The following is a 7,617-nucleotide window of genomic DNA, read 5'->3' as shown; positions in this document are numbered from 1 at the left end:
GGTTAGGCTGTCCAAGGTGTTGACTTGCTGTGGATATCTTTGACCTTGCTCAATATGTTGACTCGGTCAACGGGTGCAGAATATGCCCCATCAAAAATATTAGAGAAAAATCTAGGTGGTACTTAAATTTTATAGCGAGAACATTGGAATAAGAATACGGAAGAAAATCATCATGTAAAACTATGAATATAATCGTGTTTCAAACTTAATTTTAAAGTAAATTCAAAAGTATGGATATCCGCATCCGATCCGATTATTTTGGATACCCGAACACTAGATATCCGAGACATTTGGTTTGAATATTGGATATCTAATTTCAGGATTTCTAATATGGATATCCGATCTGAACTAGCACTTTGGATCAAATACCTGATCCGTACTCTGCCCTATGTCAAACGGATCGGGTCCCGGGTCGGGTTAGGGTCAGAATACGGGTCAAGAAATAATTTTTAACGTCTTTTTTAAACGATTTTTTAATTTAAAAAATATTTTTTAAAAAAATAAAATATATTTAAAATTATTATTTCAATCATATTCATCTTATACAATAGCTATATTGATATAATTATTAAAATAAAGTTTTTTTAATAATTATTTTATTATTAAATATTATAAAGTTATATAAAATTGACTTTTTGTTGAATTTTTAATTTTAAGTAATAAAAATATAATTTTTTAACTACATTTTCAAATATAATATATAAATATTAATATTTTTAATAAAATTTATGATTTTTCCTTGACCCAACGGGTCGACCCGTTCGGATCGGGTCTCGACCCTAAAATAACGGGTCATTTCAAGTTTGGGTCAAACGGGTCGCAGGTCGAAAAAACCGGGTTTGTAACCCTAAAAACGGGCCGGGTTTTCGAGTCGGGTCGAATTTTGACAGGTCTACAGTCCACCAATATGAGCTTATGTATTTGAGATTTGGAGAAAGGAAAAAAAAAGAAAAGGCGAAGATGATAAGAATGGCTGGGTTTTCTGTTTGTAATGAACAATTCGTAGGCAGACCTAGTAACAGTTGTACACTACTGGAATCCTGTTTACGCATCAAGAACATTACGATAATGGCAACTTAGCATCACATAATACTGATGATAAACCAAGGTCATAAATGGCACCAGAGATTAGGTTTTGTACCAAGTAACTACGAGTAGTAACTAAAAAACAGGAAAACTTAATAACCAAGTAAAGCATTCGGAATACATTTCCTTGCTTAGATCGACCACAAAACACGACTAGTTTCTTTGAGTGAACCCATGGCATCAGACTGTCAGCAGTATCAATTACTCTTCTCAGCTGTAGCATTACTGATAGGCTAGTAAGTAAACAATATCCAAAAACTTAATTATCCTACTCTCAAAATTGCAGATTTTCTATACAAAACCTGCATACAGAAAGGGAAACAAAAACCCAAGATCAAGTCATAAATATTATTGTAGACGAATTGATCACAGAAGGGTTATCAATTTAGATAACAAAAGGCAATGACATACCGGTATCTTCGAACATTCAACTTCAATGATTAGCAAGATTGATCTGCAAAAGTTAAACAAAGCTGAAAGCCTTTAGTAGTTTATCAAGTCTCAAAGCTTATCTTTAGCGAGGTTAAGGTCGCCACTCTGGGTGACATTCGAGTAAAAAACTCTCTTCTTGACCCTTTCAAACTGCTCCTGCAAGGTAACCTTCGTCGTATCGATCTCCTCACTACATAAAACCACACTCTAATACACATTAATATTAAGCTGGGCATTAGGGTATAACATGTAATTCATGCTATCAAGTTTATCTCTAACTTAACCTACCAATGCTCCATCCAAACAGCTCCAAATTCTGACGCAAGGCATACAGTGTATTCTTCTGGTGAATATGGTGGATTCAAGTCTTTGGCTCGAGGGAAATAGGCTCCTCGACAAATTTCACGAGGAAAATACTCGATCATTTGGACCGCTTTGTAACAATTTTCCACTTCCACCACGAATCTTCTATTTGTCTCCTAACAAAACGGCAATCAAGTTTGTAGCCGTTGCATCTTGTCCAACATAATCCTTAACAAGTGGAAAGAAAAAGATCAAATCATATTTTACTCAAGTTATTTGCCGGCAGATTTAGTTAGTTAGTTAGTTAGGGTAGAAAACAACACCAAAAGCCGGTTATCTCACAAGGTTATATAGGCTTATAGCATGCATACCTTGGGTATACCAGGATAATAGTCGATGCCTTTGGGATTGTTGATTAGAGTTCCCCTACTTGGATTATTGCCATGACCAGCCGCAACATCAGACATAAACACTATGATACACGAATCACTAAATCCATTTCTACTCAGTATCTGATAAGCATGGCTAATATCAGCCTGCAACACAAACAATTATCAATTTCTACACAAGATTGAAGATTTAGCTGTCGAGTATCGTATAAGACTTAAGGTGTTTGTGAATGAATTGTATATTGAATGAATGAAAGGTACAAGTATATATATAGGTTACAAGAGGATGGCAGCTAGGTTAAGAAAGATAATTACAAAAGATAGTTTTCCTATTTTACAATATTCACATAATCAATTAGTATATTTCCTAATTTGATGAGATATGGTTAATACGCCTCAGCAAGATAGACGTCCGATGAGTAAGGCCAATCTTGGAGCAAAGTTCGAGATATTGGGTTTTGTGAAGTGGTTTGGTGAGAATGTCAGTCAATTGATCTTTGCTGGCAACATGTTGAATGCGAACTTGACCATGAAGCAGTTGTTGTTTGACGAAGTGAAACGATAGAGCCATGTGCTTCATGCGAGAGTGGAAAACCGGGTTCTTAGCGTAGAGGGTTGCGAATATATTGTCGCAGAAGATGGTTGGAGGAGTTGTAATAGTGATGTGAAGCTCGTTGACAAGATTGCGAAGCCAGAGGGTTTCAGTCGTGATAGAGGCGATGGCACGAAATTCAGCTTCGGTGGTGGAGAGAGCAAGACCGCGTTGCTTCTTGGAAGACCAGGAGACCGGACTTCGACCTAGGTAGATGATATAGCCCGTCGTTGATACATAGGTGTCTTTATTGCCTACATGATCAACATCACAAAATGCATGAAGACGTGATGGTGAGTCTCGATATAGTTGTAGACAAATGGTTTGAGTGCCTTGTAAGTAGCGAGGTAAACGTTTAAGAGCAGTCCAATGAGTGATGGTAGGATGGTGTAGGAATTGAGCAAGACGGTTTATAGCAAATGCAATGTCAGGCTTAGTTAGAGATAGGTATTGTAGGCTGCCAACGATGGCACAATAGTTGGCGTGTTCATGAATTGGTAGATGATCTTCACGAACTAAGGTCGGAGATGTAGCCAAATGTGTGGTATTTGGCTTAGCATCAATCATGTTATACTTGATGAGAAGGTCATGAATATATTTGGATTGGTTAAGGTGGAGGCTGAGGGAATTAGGTGCGACTTTGATGCCTAGAAAGTATGATAAAGGTCCTAGGTCCTTTAGCGAGAAGCGGTGGGATAGTGTGTCTATAAATTGATGTAGCTGAGTAGGGTGTGGTCCAGTGACGATAATATCATCAACGTAAATAAGCATGTAAATACAGGTTGTGTTTGTATGTAGTATAAATAAGGAAGAGTTGGAAATTGATTGTTTAAAACCATAGGTGAGAAGATAGGTGGTTAATTCGGTGTACCAAGCTCGGGGAGCTTGCTTGAGGCCATAGATAGCTTTGTTTAATTTGCAAACGTAATCGGGTTTGGTTTTATAAACAAAGCCAGGTGGTTTAATCATAAAAACATTATCGGTCAATGTAACTTGTAGAAACGCATTGTTTACGTCTAACTGTCTTAGTGACCAAGATTTCGGGACAGCTAAGGACAAAATTAGACGAACGGTTGTGGGTTTGACAACGGGACTAAATGTTTTATTAAAATCGATACCGGGTCGCTGATGGAATCCCTTAGCTACAAGGCGTGCTTTGTGCTGTTTAAGAGTGCCATCGGGGTTGAATTTGTTCCTGTAAACCCACTTACATCTTATAACATTTTGGGATGAAGCACGAGGAATAAGAGTCCAGGTTTGATTCCGTTCAAGGGCGTTAAATTCCTCTTGTATGGCATGTCGCCATTGAGGAAGAATAAGGGCTTGCTTGATGGTGTTGGGTAGGATATCATTAGTCGGAGTGGCTTGAGCAAGGTTTTTGGCATAGCGCGGGTTGGGTTTTCGAATGTTATTATCAAGGCGTGTAGTAATGGTCTTGGGAGGAGGTTTCAAGGCCGACTTGCGTGAATTAGGAGCTGGTGTAGAGGGCTATATGGAGAGAACACCAATCTTCAGTTTGAAGCGAAGGGGAGGGCGTCGAGGTTGACATGCGAGATGGGTATTCATTTTCAACAAATTTTACATGTCTCGAAGTATATATCTTATGCGTTTTTGGGTCCAAACAATGGTAAGCACTTTACGTGTTTGAGTAACCAACAAAAATACATGCAATTGAGCGATCCTCTAATTTATGTTTGGTATACGGTCGGAGCCACGGATAGCATTGACAACCAAAATTGTGAAGTTTTGCATAGTCGAGTTGAATTTTATGTAGTCTGAAATAAGGGGACTCGCCATTTAAGGTCTTTGTGGGGAGTCTATTGATAAGGTAAGTGGTTATACTGAATGCGAACGGCCAATAGGTTGTTGGAAGACCAGCGTGATTTAGTAACGCGAGACCGGTTTCTACAATGTGTCTGTGACGTCTTTCAGCATAGCCATTATGTTCTGGCGTATGGGGTGGAGAAGTATTGTGTGATATCCCGTCATTTAGGAGGGATTGATTTAATTTAATGTATTCGCCACCGTTGTCTGAAAAGAAGCGACGAATTGGTCGTTTAAAATAATTTTCAACTAAAGCTTTAAATTGTGTAAAAATTTGAGTGGTAACCAAGTGGTGTTAGTCCAGTGGTAGCCGGGTTAAACCTTGAAGCTTGCAGAAATGCAGGAGTTGAGAGGTCACGGGTTCGACTCCCAGTTGGGGCGATGATCACTTGACCACTGCAGCCTCCGAAGGGGGTGGCTTACATGGTCCATGTGGTGGTGCGGGAATGCATGGGCCCGGGGGGATTCAACCCCTCGTAATCAAAAAAAAAAATTGAGTGGTTTCAGATTTGCGTTTGAGAGGATATAACCAAACATATTTAGTAAAATGATAAACAAATATAACATAATATTTGTAGTGGTCGCGAGATAAGACGGGACTAGTCCATAGGACGGAAAATAGTAGGTCGAGTGGTGCATCAGAAGTAAACGTGGAGGTAGAAAATGGAAGCTTTGTGCTTTTGGAAATGCTACAGGCATGACAATTGTCGTAATGTTTAAGCGGAAACGAAAAATTTTTATTCATAAGTTTGAGTACATCATATATAGGATGCCCTAACTTATGGTGCCACGAAATCGGCGTGGTTTCTCTGTTTTTGACAGCGACGAGACAGATGGTTGTCGGTGGGTGCCATTCATACACTCCCTGGTTGGCTCGACCCTGAAGAAGGGTCTTCTTTGTTTGAATATCCTTCACAAAAAACAAGTTATTTGAGAAAACGATATAAGCATTATTATCTTTACATAATTGCGAGATAGAAATTATGTTACGGGAAATTTGCGGAACATGAAGTACATTATTAAATTTAAGGTGGTACATTGTGAAGGAACCTGTATTCTCAATAGGAAGAGCGGAGCCGTCACCAATGATTAGGTTGTCAAGGCCGTCATATGGAGAATGAAAAGCAAGGGTATCCAAGTCATGGGTGAGGTGGTGTGATGCGCCACTGTCGAGCAAAATATTCGGGTTTGGTGAAGAGTTGCCATAATTGGCGAGGTGAGCCTGGGGTGATGCGTGGTGTTGGCGGTAGGTTGGTTCAGGAAACATAATTGTCGAGTAGAGTTTTCTGAAGTAGGGGCAGTTAGCAATCACATGACCCGTTTCCCGACATCATTGGCATCGACCTTTAATCGGGCGTGGAGCAGCCGTGTTTGTGGGAGTATTCGGGTGAGGGGGTTGAGGGTAGTTTATGGATGGTGGTTGGTGAGAAGTGCCACGGTTGTTATTGTGGTGGCGATAGGCCGGATTTGCGGATGGTGCGAAGTGGTTTTGAGTGGTTGGTGTTTCGTGCTTCATTAGAAGTTCATGTTGCAGTAACTTCTCATGAAGTGTCTCCAAGGTGATAGGCGTGTCTCTTGCACGAACGGTGGTTATGACGGGTTTGTAGGATGTGTAGTCGAGGCCTTTTAAAACCTGGGCTATAACATCCTCGGGGTCTAGAATTTTTCCCATGAGGGCAAGTTGGTCAACACAAACCTTGATGGAGTTCATGTAACCTGAGATGGTTTGATCCGTGGTTTTCACGATGGAATCGAATCGTTCTTTGAGCTGCATTATGTGCGCTCGTGATGGGTTAGCGTAGGTGTTGGCAAGGATATCCCATGCCTCTTTTGCGGTTTTAGCCCTTACTATAAGTGGTTGTAAGGCGGCAGTAAGAGTGCCCATAAGGGCTCCAAGTATGAGACCGTCTTGCTTGAGCCAACTTAAGTAAGCCGGATTTCTTTTTTCAAGCTTGTCATCACCGGTAATGATTTGTGAGGGTGGTGTCTCGGTTCCATTAATGAAACCGAGAAGGCTGAAGCCAAAGAGTATATTCGTCAATTGAAAACGCCAAGCCGTGTAATTTAGCACATTCAATTTGACGCAATGGTTGAGGTTGAGAGAGGTGAGGGGTTTGGTTGTGTCGTGGGGGTTGGGAACCACGAGATCAGTGTTGATGGTGTTACCAGCCATGGTGAGGAGTGAAGAGGAAGCGAGTGTTTGGATCGATGACCGTGTAATACCATATAAGACTTAAGGTGTTTGTGAATGAATTGTATATTGAATGAATGAAAGGTACAAGTATATATATAGGTTACAAGAGGATGGCAGCTAAGTTAAGAAAGATAATTACAAAAGATAGTTTTCCTATTTTACAATATTCATATAATCAATTAGTATATTTCCTAATTTGATGAGATATGGTTAATATATCGTACCTCGTGTCTGTAGTAAACATAAGTCCAACTTCCCGACACCAAAATGGCCCATTTCTCTCCTTTTGCATCCAAAAACACAAGCTTTACTAAATTAACAGTCAAACAAATTAACCCATGTACTCAATTGAAGAGTACAAAAACTATCTTCTTTAAACCCACAACAAAACCAACAATCGTTCCAACTTGCAATTCTTTGATTCTTTCGAACTCACCAAAGTTCATTCCTTTTCAATGTAAATGTATACATAAATACAAAACACAAGAATAAAAGTTCAAAAAAACACCAAAAACTTTCATTCTTAACCCAAATTAGTAGTTCAGTTCAAACCCAAACCCTACCTGTACACCAGCAGGAATTTCAGTTTCAAATTTCGTCTAACTCACTAAAGTTTAAAACTTTTTAACGTAAATGTAAGATTGAAGACAAATATAATAGTAAAAAAATGAAAATGAATATATAAATGTGCAAAAAATTCATAATATTATCCTAGTTAGTGTATAATTACCAGCTTCTTGTTTGTGATAGATAAATGCACATATTGCAAGGATAAGTAGCCTAAGAATTACGAACAA

The sequence above is a fragment of the Silene latifolia genome, chromosome 1 (assembly GCF_048544455.1).
Source record: "Silene latifolia isolate original U9 population chromosome 1, ASM4854445v1, whole genome shotgun sequence".
Classification (NCBI taxonomy): Eukaryota; Viridiplantae; Streptophyta; class Magnoliopsida; order Caryophyllales; family Caryophyllaceae; genus Silene; species Silene latifolia.
The sequence above is the reverse complement of the archived record's forward strand: the minus strand, read 5'-3'. Positions refer to the sequence as shown.